Here is a 12,407-nt window from a genome sequence, read left to right on the forward strand (position 1 = left end):
GTCCCCTGGCCGTCTGCAGCCTGACAGAGATCCAGAGAGAGACACCCACAGGCCACAGTGACGGGCCGGTCAGGGAGGGCTGGGGGTTCTGGAGTGGGCGGAGTCCAGGGAGGTAGGAGACAGCGGGGCGGGAGGGGAGTGCAGCAGTGTGAGGTCAGAAAGCCCAAAGGGCCGGCCTGATGCACCCTCAACACAAGTGTAGGCACCCGGGCAGGCGGCCAGTGGGGGCTGCGAGCACAAGTCCGGGGACAAGGCCTGGAGAGAGCCCAGGCATGGAGGGGAATTCGGTGCTCCCCAGGCATCCTGCAGTGACTGAGCCCGATCATCGTGACTGTGTGGGCGCGTGGGCAGAGGAACAGGTGAGCCGAGGTGTCTGTACCAGGCAGAAGGCCCCATGCGAGGGGGAATCTGACCCCCAGGTTAGGACCCCTGCCTCCCAGGCTGGAAAGCCTGGCTCCCAGGCCCAGCTCCACCTCCCACTTCCACCTTCCTGCTAACAAGCGCCTTGGGAGGCAGCAGGTGATGGCCCAAGTCCTTAGGTCCCTCCACCCACATGGGAGACCCGGAAGGAGCTCCTGGCTCCCAGCGTAAGCAGGCAGCTACCGCAGGAATTGGGGAATGAAGCAGCCGAGGGCTCTCTGTCTCGCTCTCTCTCTTTGCCTCTTAAGTAATTGGTTGCTTTTTGGCCCCAGGTGGTGTGGACCCGCCCACCTCTCCAGCTCATCTCTTAGTTGCCTGTGCCCTGCTCCTTCCCAGCCACAAGAACCCTAAATCCTGTTCTCCCTCCTGCCACAGGGCCTTTGCTCACACCGTCTCCGCTTCAGGGAACATTCACTCTTTGTCCCCACTCCCAGAGTAATCACACATCCTCCGAGAAGTCTCCCCGCCCTCTCCTTTCTCAAGGCCAGCTCAAATCCGCTGAGTAAGGGCCTGATGGCCTCAGGAACCACATAGATGACAGGTGATAGGAAGATGATAGGTGATAGGTGACAGGAAGGCATGTGATTAGATGATAGGTAACAGGTAGATAATAGATACATTATACATAGATAATAGACGGATAGATAGATAGATAGACAAGTAGATAGATAGAAAATAGGTAGGCAGATGATTGACAGATGAGAGAGAGAAGTAACTGTGCCTTCCTGGTGGTTTCAGTTCTCTGAAGACAGGAACCCACATGGTTCTTTAGCGAGGAATCTGCGTGTGCGGACGCGGCCGCAGGGGGCGCAGTGACTCGGCCCTGCGGTGGGGCAGGAGGAGATGGTGCAGTGTTGAAGTCTCCCTCTGAGAATCGTCCTTGTCCCGGGTTCAGAGTCCAGCCCAGGGCCCTGCTGACCAGTTCCTCCCGTCGCCTGGACTGGAACAGCCTCGCTGAGTTCCAGAAAGCTAAGGAGAGCGCCCCGGCCCTCCAAGCGCGACCCCCACCCCCACCCCAGAGACGCAAGGCTTGGCCTGGGGGAAGCCATCAGAAGTCACCTTGAAGGTGAGCCCTCGGCATCCAGCGCAGGAACCGGCAGTCCCCGCCTCCTGATGGGGGGAGTTCCTGGGGGCGTCACAGGCCTGGGATGCTCGGCCACAAGTCGCTGCCCTTACCCAGCCCAGGAAGTCAGGAATGTCCCAGATGCCGCCGCCTCCTGGGGCCACTCCGGGAACGCACCACTCGCCAGTGTCCATCTGCAAGGCCACACCAGGACTAAACATCAGGAGCCTGGTTACCTGGCCCAGGTGAGCGGCAGCCCTGCCAGGGTCACACCCACAGCTGCCCCTCGGGTGTGCACCCTGTGTGAGAGGCCGGAGCCCTCTGCACACGTCACACCCACAGCTGCCCCTCGGGTGTGCACCTGTGTGAGAGGCCGGAGCTCTGCACACGTCACACCCACAGCTGCCCCTCGGGTGTGCACCTGTGTGAGAGGCCGGAGCCCTCTGCACACGTCACACCCACAGCTGCCCCTCGGGTGTGCACCTGTGTGAGAGGCCGGAGCCCTCTGCACACCTGGCAGCTACTGGCAGCCCCACGGGATCCCCCAGGGTGCCATCTGCCAGCAAACCCCCCAAACGTGTGAGCCCAGGCCCCCTCAGAAGCGCAGGGGTGCTGGGATGCCTCCGGCTGTGCGCTCCACCCCTGTCCAAGCACAGCCCGGCTTCTCCGCTCGCACCCCGGGCAGCACACGTCTTTCCCTCTCCCAGTAGACCCACCACGGTGCCCTGCGGTCAGCCTCCAAGCCCCAGCCCCTCCCTGCCTCCCTTGACCTTCAAGGCCCGTGAACCGCAGCGTGGCTCCAGTGCCTGGATCACGCAGCACCGCCGACACTCGGTGACTACAGATGCGTGTTTGTTGGCCGAATGAGTGATTGAGCAAATGAGTGAGTAGGTATGTGGATGAGAGTGACCAGAAAATCCCCAGCCCAAGGCACCGGTTAACCCTGCTTCACGTGGAATAGGTGGGAATGTGTGAGTCTTTTAAAGCCATGTTTTATTTATTTGAGAGGCAGAGAGTGGGCCATTCGCCGGTTCACAACCCAAATGCCTGCAGTGGTCTGAGTTGGGCCAGACTGGAGCCAGGAGCCTAGAGCTCTGTCTCTCACACGGGTGGCGGGGACCCAGCTACCTGAGCCGTCACCACCACCTCCCAGGGCGCGCGTCAGCAGGAAGCTGGAACTGGAGCCGGGACTGGCACCCAGGCGCTCCGATGCGGGAGTGTGTGCCAAGCGTCCTTATCACTGCTGTGCCAATGCCCACCCGGCGTCTGCTTCTTAACCACCATTGAAGAGTCTCGATGCTTCTGCCCAGGGTTCCAGGGAAAAGCATGGGAACGGGGAAACTTCGGGGTCAGGTTTACAGAAATTAGCCCCGACCCTGTCACCAAGCGCGCATACGGGCGTTTTCGTAACTCGAGGGCACACTGACTCTGGCTGCAAGAGCCCGTGCCCTACGGGAGATCGGAAGCAGACGAGGAGCCGCCTGGTCCTTCTCAGTCCCACGGGGGCAGGGTCCTGGTCTGCGGGCAGATGCCATGTGGGAAGCCGACACGGCCACGCCCACTCCTCACCCACCATTGCCTGGGGCTCCCTGTGAGCCAGGCACCATGGGCGAGGCCATCACAGACAGCCACAGGGCGGCCATATACAGAAGTCAAACCTGCAGCATGGCACACGGGGACCACAGCTGGAGGGGGAGCACCCAGGGCAGAGAGGGACAGCGTGGGGCCTGCAATCGCTGACAGGTGCCCTCCGAGGCAGGCCAGGGGAGCAGGCGCGTCAGAGCTGCACCTGCCGGGGGTGGGGGCTGGGATCCTGTCCTGCTTTGCCAGGTGCAGACCCTGTCCTGTGTGTGGCACCCGGGCTTGGGTCCTCGCCGGGTACAAGCCTTGGTGACGGAGGCCCCTCTGTGTGGCTCTTGCCTGGAGGTCGGCCACCTGCGTGGGCACCCTGCTGGGTCCTCGCCCACTCATTCCTCCCGGTGGTGATGCGGCTTCCTGTGTTCTACCACTGGCAGCAGAGCTGGGATTAACAGGCTGATCACAGAGGATCCCGGACACGGCCCATTTGGCCTTGGCCTTGCTCACATTGCTCGGATCACGGAGCCAAGCCACTGGGACACGCTGCCCCCGGTCACCCAGTTCTCCACGTGGCACTTGGATGAAACAGGACATATTTGTATCTCCTCCTACCGCTCAGCCCCAAAATGGGGAGGAAAAAGACCCCGCCCTGCCCGGATCCCCGTCTCCCTGGGATGACGTGCGCTCTTGGACAGATGCACCTTCACCCGTGGCAAACGCGGCTGGGCACTGAGCGCCTCTGCTGTCTGGACTTGAGTCGGGGCCGCTGGAGGGTCTGTTGCGGCCAGGTTTGCAGGGCAGGAGGTCGCACAGGCGGACTTGGCACCCAGACCCCGAGCTCGAGGGCTGCGCTCAGCACAGACTACCACAGCCTGCGTGCCCTGCTGGGAGCCCTTGTGTGTGTGGCCTGGTGCTCTGCATATAGTAGGTGCCTTATCGGTGCTCTTTGGAAACAGAGGAGAGAGGAGGAAGGGTGCAAAGGGAGGCTGCAGAGCGAGGCTCTGGGAGGAACCCAGGCTGCTGCCCTGCACAGAGACACAGCTAACACGGGAAGCCCAGACGGGCACTCCGGGGCCTGCCCTGCCCCGCTTCCATCAGCACAGCCCCCTCGTAACGCCCACAGCCATGAAGTCGGGGCAGGCGGGCATCTCCTCCCGCGTTGAGTCTCCCGCATGCACCAACGCCCCTGCCAGCTGCTCATGGCTGACACACGCTCGGCTCACCTCCCCCGGAGGGCGCCCAGCTCAGAGCCCCAGGCGCTAGTAAGAACCCCGCTGGGCTGCCCTGCAGGCTTCGACTCCCATGAGCTCCTTCCCTGCAGAGCAACCAGAAAGCAAGGGCGAGGCCCAGAGCCGGCCCTGAGAAGCGGCTCCCACGGGCCCTCCGCTTTCCAGGGCTGTGCAGGCTCTGGGAGCCCAGCTTTGGGGAGAAAGGTCACCCGCGTCGCTGCCGAACCCCCATCCGTGACACTCGGGAGAGGAAAACACTGAGGAAGCAGACGCCCTGCCCGGCGAGAGCCCCCGTGGACTCTCGGGAGCTGTCAGTGTTACAGAACCCACCGGAAGACTGGGGAGCAGGCGGCCCAGGGTCCCCAGATCTGAGCAAACTTAGAGACGGGGACCTGTGTCCCCAGAGCCCGAGAGAGGCAAAAGCTGCACTAAATCTCCATCGAATGCATAGGGAGCCCCAGCACACTCATGGCCCCCTTTCCTGTAGGTTTGGGGCCTGGGTCCCAGGGAGAAGCTGGGTCCTGATCCACCGTCCTCCATCTGGAGCCGCGTCCCACCCCCAAGTCCCGACTTGGGCAAATCAGAGGAGAAAGTGCGGACGGAGCCCGCAGCCCCTTCCTGCCGCCCAACGCATCTGATGCCGAAGACAAATCTCTGCTCCAGACAGCATTTCTCCGACACCCCGCACTTCCTCATTTACCTTTTCAATAAGGAGAGCGCAGCCCTCGGCTCAGGACCAAGCATGAGTGATGCTACGGAGCCAAACAGTATTCACTTTTGTCATATTCATCAGTGCTATGATCTCCTGTTAATGCAAACACTTTCCAGCTCTGGTGCCGGCTCCTCGTAGAACAAATTCATTTCAGCTGACAAAGTCAGCTAAGCAGAGACAATAAGTGGATAATAACACAGGTGACGCTCAGCCTCAGAAACCACTGGCGCGTGGAGCCGAGTGGACCAGGGCGTGGCTGAGGTCACGGGGGAGCGGTGCCGGCAGCCGTCTGGTGCCGCGCTTGCCGTGGGTCCGTGTTGTTCAGGCACGTGGGCGTCAGGAGAGGGGAAGGAGACTTTCACCCACCGGGATCTGAGCTTGGAGCTGCACCCGGCTGCCCCCCCACCTCCTCAATCTGCAGCCGCCTGGGCAGCCCCCTTGCAGGTGGGTCTTGGCTGCGCATGGAGTCACTGACCGGAGGGGGCAGGCAGTCGCCCCCGCTGTTTCCTGCTGGCCGCGGTCCAGGGAGTGCGGGGTCCCCCTAGCAGCCTCCCCACCTCTATAAACCAGGTTGCGGCATGCTGAGGGGCATGTGATGGCGGCTGCAGACGGGGTGGATCACAGGGCCCCAGGGTGTTCCTGCAGGCAGCTGGTGCCAGGGTTGGCCTCTGGATCTAGAGCCCTCTGAGCCTTGTCGCAATGGGGCTGGTGCTGCCCCGGGCAGGCCACTGGTGGGTGCCAAGGAGGTTCCAGGTCCTAGGGCCCATGAGAGCCTCACCACTGCTTGTTCTTTAAAAAAAAAATTAAAAATATTTATGTGAAAGGCAGAGCTACAGAGAGAGGGAGACAGTGAGATCTTCCCTCCACTGGTTCACGCCCCCATGACTGCAATGGCCAGGGCCGCCAGGTCTCCACTTGGTGTCAGGGACCCAAGCACTTGGGCCACCGTCGGCTTTCCCAGGTACGTTAGTAAGGAGCAGGATCTGAACCACAACAGCTGGAAACCAAATCTGTGCTCCTATGGGATTATGGGATGCCGGTGTCACTGGTGGCCACTTAACCCACTGCACCGCAGGGCTGGTCCCCTCGCCTCCGCTCTGTCCAGGGAGACTTGTGAGCACCTGGATTTGCAGCCCTGGTCCCCGGCCTTCTCCAACAGACAGGGGCTCTGGGCCACGACTGAGCTTCCCAGGGACCCAGCCCTCTGCTTCCTGCACGGTGGGCAGCGGAAGGAGGGAGCCATCACCACGTCAGCCCTCCTGGGCCCTGGGTTATTTACACAGAGCAGGTGCGTGTCATGGTTTGTGACCTCTGACCTGTCCTGCTGCCCTCAGGAACCTACTGTGTCAACTCTCCTAACCTCCTGGTGGCGTCCACCCGGCAACCCCAGGCCAAGGAGGCCACCAGGACTCACAGTCGACTAACGAGGACCGACTGCCCTCCTGCTGCCGTCCACGGGGTGAGTTGCAGGTGGCCTGGGGCCCCGCCTCCTCTGGTTCCTCAGCCTTTCCCGCCTCCCCTTGCAGAGTTGAGAGATGAGATGATGTTTCGCATAGCAAATACCCAGGGAGGCAGAGTCCTGATGTTTTTAAACCAGAAAGACAGAAAGAGAGAGAGAGAGAGGACTCAATTGCCAAGAGCTACCAGGAGCGCAATTTTTCAACACCGTCAGCACAACCCTGCCGCTCCCGGCCTCCGCGCTGCTTTGCTTTGCTGAACTTTCCCTGGACGAAGGGATGGAAGAAGCCCAGCGCGGGCCCCGCGGGCTCGACACGGAACTGGGGCTCCCTGAGTGCGAGTCTCCCTGGCAGCCCCAGAAGCATCCAGCCGGCCACACGATGTGGTTTGTGTCAACTCCCTGTGTTTCCTGCTGCAGTTCCCACGTGGAATGAGGGCCTGGCTGCTCGCCTGGGTGAGGGACTCCGCACAACCTGAACTCCTGAGAAGGAAGAAAACGAGGCAGCCCGGCGACGCCCAGGCCCGGCAGGGGCTCGTGGCGTTGATGGTGACCTAGAGGGCCGTCCGCCCTGGCCGATTCCCCTCAGAGACCGGCACGCAGTGGAGAGGGAAGGCAGGCACGGGGGACCACCGGCTTCCCACGCACGTACCCTCCTGACAAGAACACTTTCCCTGTTTGCTGCACCGCCCTCACACCCCAGGGATGGGGGGCTGCAGCCGCCTGCCCCTGAGCTCTCTTTGTGATTGGACTTGGCTGCTGGCGCGTGCCGAGCTACTTCCCGGCACCGGGAGGGTTCTCTCCCGGCGACTGCTGCTCTGCTGGAGCCATGGGAGCCACGCAAATCTCTTCTCCCTCCAGGGCTCCGGGCTGAGTGACACACACAGGGCTCCGGGCTGAGTGACACACACAGGGCTCTGGGCTGAGTGACACAGGGCACAGGGCTCCGGGCTGAGTGACACAGGCACAGGGCTCTGGGGTGAGTGACACACACAGGGCTCCGGGCTGAGTGACACAGGCACAGGGCTCCGGGCTGAGTGACACAGGCACAGGGCTCCGGGCTGAGTACACACGCGCAGGGCTCCGGGCTGAGTACACATTCACAGGGCTCCAGGCTGAGTACACACACACAGGGTTCCGGGACTCAGCAGGAGTTAGCCGAGCAGCACCCATGCCTCATTTCCCTCTGCTGTCACCGGGTAATCTGCGGTGTTGAATTGTGCCGGGCAGTCTGCTGGCTAAATGTGTCATCTTTTATTTTTTTAAAAATATTTATTCATTTTATTTGAAAGGCAGAGTTACAGAGAGTAGAGGGAGAGAGAGAGAGAGAGAGAGAGAGAGAGAGAGAGAGAGAGAGAAAGAGAGGTTTTCCATCTGCTGGTTCACTCCCCAGATGGCCACAATGGCCGGAGCTGTGCTGATCCGAAGCCAGGAGCCAAGAGCATCTTCCAGGTCTCCCACGTGGGTGCAGGGGCCCAAGGACTTGGACCATCTTCTACTGCTCTCCCAGGCCATAGCAGAGAACTGGATGGAAAGTGGAGCAGCCAGGACTTGAACCGGCGCCCATATGGGATGCTGGCACTGCAGGTGGCAGCTTTACCTGCTATGCCACAGCGCCGGCCCCTGAGCTCTCAGGCAGAGCCCTGCTCCTCATCAGGGTGCAGGCTGTCGCGCCCTCTCTTCGTGGAGGAACGACACAGGACCCTGCACTGTTCTTTTGTCTGCTCGGCCCTCCCCGGGTTTGCTGCTGGTTCTTCCCGGGTTGGCTACCGTCCCTTCCACCTCCGTGGAAGGGCGGTTCCCCCTGCCACATTCCCCACTTCCGCGGGGGAGCGGCACACCGCCGGCCGGCTCTCTCGGGGGCTGCACAGTGTTCCTTCAGATAGATGTTCCCCTTAGATGTTCCTGGTGCATGTTGTCTCTCTCCTCCTTTATAGTCCTCTTCCGCCAATCCCAACTCTGCTACCCACACGCCGAGTACGCTGCTCTCCTCCAATCAGGAGCAAGTCCTACAGTTTATTGGTTGAACTGGAGGCAGCTGTGTAGAAGCTGTTTCTCCCTTCTCAGCACCATATTGTGGGAGAGCAGATGCATAGAATAAGTCTTAATTCCAGTAACTCAGTCCAGTCCGGGTTGCTCCCCACACAGGCAATGATTCCACCAAAATGGCCTTCATTGTGCTGCTGTGAAAAGCTCAATGTTTAAGTCTGCTGGTGCATTTCAGTGCCCCTGCAGTCGCCGTGTGGCCAAGCTCCTTGGGAAGAAGACTTTGGCACAGGGGGGTCCGGATTATCCCAGGGCCAGGGACGTGGGGAACTCAGTGGGGGCAGGGCTGGCCCAGGGCCTCATCCACAGAGGGTGCTTCAAACAAAAAGTTCATGAAAAAATGAAATTAGATTAATTTTGGCACAAAATGTTTTTGGAATCCACGTTCCGTTTCTTCATAATCCGCATTTTCCACGAGAAGTAAAAGGTCCTCAGTGAAAACGTGGGGATGAGTGACTCACTCAGTAACTGCTCGTCCAGACCCCTGCATCAAGGCCACGTGAAGGCCGTGGGTGCCCCCCCAGTGCACTGGGACCCAGCAGGAGGCTCACCAGAGGCCGAGTCCACGTGCCACAGGGCGCGAGCCAGGCCTCTTGGGCAGCACGACCACGCACGGTCAGTGTCCACCAGCTGAGAACCTTCTCGGAGGTCAGCAAGCTTCCCAAAGCGTGTGTCCTGCAGGGGCAGCGATGCAGCCCCCCCCCCCCCCCCCCCGCAGAGTTCACAGCAAGAAACGGCGACGCCAAGGGATCGCAGCTGGCCAGGCTACCCCAGCCTCTCCCTGCACTGGTCATGTGCTGAAACCCCCTCTGCCTGCAGAGCCATTCTCTCTCCCCTACAGCCATCCCACAAAGCCTCACTGCACCGCGGCCCGACCCTAACAAGCCTTCCCTGGGCGGCAGAAAGCCGAGGGATTGAGAGCACGCGCTGGGCGCCGGCGGGACCGGGCTGGGCACCTCCTTGCTGGCTGGGTGACCTGCTCCTTCTGTGACTGTCCCCACTCTCCTTTATCTCCCCTCGCTCTAAAAAGCTCCGATTCCAAGAGGCTGCGATGTGAGATGGCACAGCAGGTCCTTCCCTCCTGGTTTGATGTGCTCTGTTGGGGGAGAAAACGTGGAGGGGTAACAGCAGAGTGAGCAAGCCCACCGACCTCTTGTAGACTCATCCGGCAGCTGTGTAGACCAACGGTGGAGGCAGGGGCAAGGCCACTGCACTTCTCCCAGGTGGAAGGCGTGGCTTGGCTGAAAGTCCACACGGGGTCCCTCGCCGCTCTTGAGGGTCAGCGCCAGGCGTGCTGGTGGGTCGGCCCGAGGTGTAGGAGGAGCAGAGACAAGGGCGACTGGTGCTTTCGATTGGAGCCCCTAAGGTGAGGAAGACTTGAGGGAGAAATCTGGGGTGCGAGTTCTGCCAGGGTATGTCAGGCTCGAGGTCACTTCTAGATTTCCAAAGGTTCAAATCCTGAGGGCACAAGATCCCAGACAGAGGGAGGAGGGGCAGAGCCCTAGCACGGGGGTCTTCCAGGAGAAGCCGAGGGGCGAGGGCCATCCCAGGGCGTACGGGGTAGGGTCTTAGAAGGACTGGCCATGGAGTTCCAGGGAAACGTAAGAGTAAAACAATAATGCTCCAAAGCCAACCTGACAAAATCTCTCGAGAAGGCGGGGGTGAGACTTGGTGGCCGGTGCTGCTGTGGACAGACCCTGGGTCCCCAGGGAACGTGACGAGACCGACAGACATGGAGTGCAGGAGTGGGCGCCCAGAGCTTGGCGGGAGGGAAACGGAGGCCCAGAGTGTGGAGAGCTGCCTGCTGCCCACGGCTCATCGGACGGCAGTGCAGAGAGGCTGGTCACGGAAGTGGGTGCCAGGGAGGCTCCTGGTGCTTTTTGTTTGAGATGGGAGAGATCCCAGGGTGATTTCAGTGGTGGAGGGAATGCAAGGCTGAGGGATATGCCAGAGAAAACGGCAGGAGAGCTGCTGGGGAGGAGGCAGGGTGAGCTCTGGGGTACAGGGGAGGGGTGGCACCATGGCAGGAAGGCAGGCAGAGGCTGCGCTGAGATGAGCTCAGTGGGGGCCCCGAGGGATGACAGGGGCTCGAGTTCTGAGTGTGCTTCCCCAGGGAGAGGAGCGAGAGGCCAAGAACCAGGGGTGGAAGCTGTGGGAGGGGTGTTTAGGGGCGAAGCGTGAAGTGGGCAGCTCAGGTGGCAGCTGAGCAGACAGGCCAGCGGGAGATGTGGGCTCGACAGGAGGAGACGCACATGCACCTGGGGCCCTGCATCTACGTGGATGCGGAGCACGGACTGCGTGTTTCTTTAGACCGTGTACGTGCTTGGTGCAGCAAGAGTGAGGGATGGGCTGGGTTTCCTCTGGTGGAGCTTTGCCTGCAGAGAGGCAGGCGCCTTCCAGGGGGTGACCCTGCCTTCCAGGGGGTGACCCTGCCTTCCAGGGGACCACCCTGCCTTCCAGGGGACGACCCTGCCTTCCAGGGGACCACCCTGCCTTCCAGGGAACGACCCTGCCTTCCAGGGAACAACCCTGCCTTCCAGAGGACCACCCTGCCTTCCAGGGAACGACCCTGCCTTCCAGGGGACGACCCTGACTTCCAGAGGACCACCCTGCCTTCCAGGGAACGACCCTGCCTTCCAGGGAACAACCCTGCCTTCCAGAGGACCACCCTGCCTTCCAGGGAACGACCCTGCCTTCCAGGGGACGACCCTGCCTTCCAGGGGCAACCCTGCCTTCCAGGGGACCACCCTGCCTTCCAGGGAATGACCCTGCCTTCCAGGGGACGACCCTGCCTTCCAGGGAACGACCCTGCCTTCCAGGGGACGACCCTGCCTTCCAGGGGGTGACCCTGCCTTCCAGGGGCGACCCTGACTTCCAGGGGCGACCTTGCCTTCCCGGGGGTGACCCTGCCTTCCAGAGGGTGACCCTGCCTTCCAGGGGGCGATCCTGCCTTCCGGGGGCGACCCTGCCTGGGCACACGGAGCCCAAGCTCAGGGAGGACTCAGAGGGATGGGAGCTGGAAAGGGAGTTAGGCGTCGTCTTCCTGAGTGGGATGCGATACCTTGGGCTTGCGCAGGGGTCCTGTGCAAGGTGCAGGGCGGTGACTCCCCGTGGCTGCCCAGGGAAGTGACCCGGGACGTCTCACAGCGCTGGCGTGTGTACGGCATCCCTGCAGGTGCCGATGTGGTCCTTCTTGGGCACAACCCACACAGGGACGTGCTCTGAACCCCCGAGCTCGAGACCAGCAGACCAGAGGATGCCCGTGCGATGCCCAGCTGGGGAGGAAGAGGAGACACTGGAAATCGGAGACGCTGACAAGATGCAGGGCAGGTGTGCGGAGGGTGGGAGCAGACGCCTGCAGCTGAGACGAGGGGCCGGCTGTCTGCGGGCGACATCCAGCTGGGGGTGGGGAGACCGAGCTTCGAGCTTCTGGGGTGAAGGGAGGAGGGAAGACCCTCTCCCACGAGGACAGAGCCAGTGGCCATGAGTCCTCTTCCCCACGAAGCCACAGATGGTGTCACCGATTGTGCGTGAAATGTTGTCAGATTCGCCCGAGCCCCAAAAGCAGCCGAGGAAACCGCGCCCCCTTCCCGAGGCGCAGGCACGTCACAGCCTCTGCACAGACCCCTCAGCTGGCCGCTCGGAGCTGGCCTGCTCCTCCCCGCGTCCCCCACCCTCCACGTCCTGGGCCCTGGACTCAGCTGCCTGCTCCCACCACGTGCTGGTGCCGGACAGTCTCCCGTGGGGCGTCTGCTGGGAAGGGTCAGATGCCAGATCGCTTCTCGGTGCTGTGTCTGCGGCCAGCACCCCTGGGCACGAGGCTTTTTCTCCCTCCGCGGAGAGGAGCAGGCTTGTTCGGCGCGTGCTGCAAAGCAGATTTCCCAGGTTCAAGGCTGATCCACG

General features: G+C 61.8%; 1 long non-coding RNA gene across 4 annotated transcripts; it reads left to right on the forward strand.

Moving 5' to 3' along the window:
- The first annotated feature begins 210 nt into the window (after nucleotides 1–210).
- On the forward strand, nucleotides 211–9,156 carry LOC103345221 (uncharacterized). 4 transcript variants are annotated; one of them, XR_011379720.1, is made up of 4 exons: nucleotides 211–359; nucleotides 1,159–1,728; nucleotides 6,337–6,461; nucleotides 6,879–9,156. It is a non-coding gene; the product is annotated as an uncharacterized lncRNA (long non-coding RNA). The 4 variants fall into 4 exon arrangements; XR_007915226.2 differs by having other exon boundaries at nucleotides 1,159–1,486; nucleotides 1,601–1,728; nucleotides 6,337–9,156; XR_007915225.2 differs by having other exon boundaries at nucleotides 4,778–9,156.
- Nucleotides 9,157–12,407: the final 3,251 nt, after the last annotated feature.

The sequence above is a fragment of the Oryctolagus cuniculus genome, chromosome 11 (assembly GCF_964237555.1).
Source record: "Oryctolagus cuniculus chromosome 11, mOryCun1.1, whole genome shotgun sequence".
Lineage (NCBI taxonomy): Eukaryota > Metazoa > Chordata > Mammalia > Lagomorpha > Leporidae > Oryctolagus > Oryctolagus cuniculus.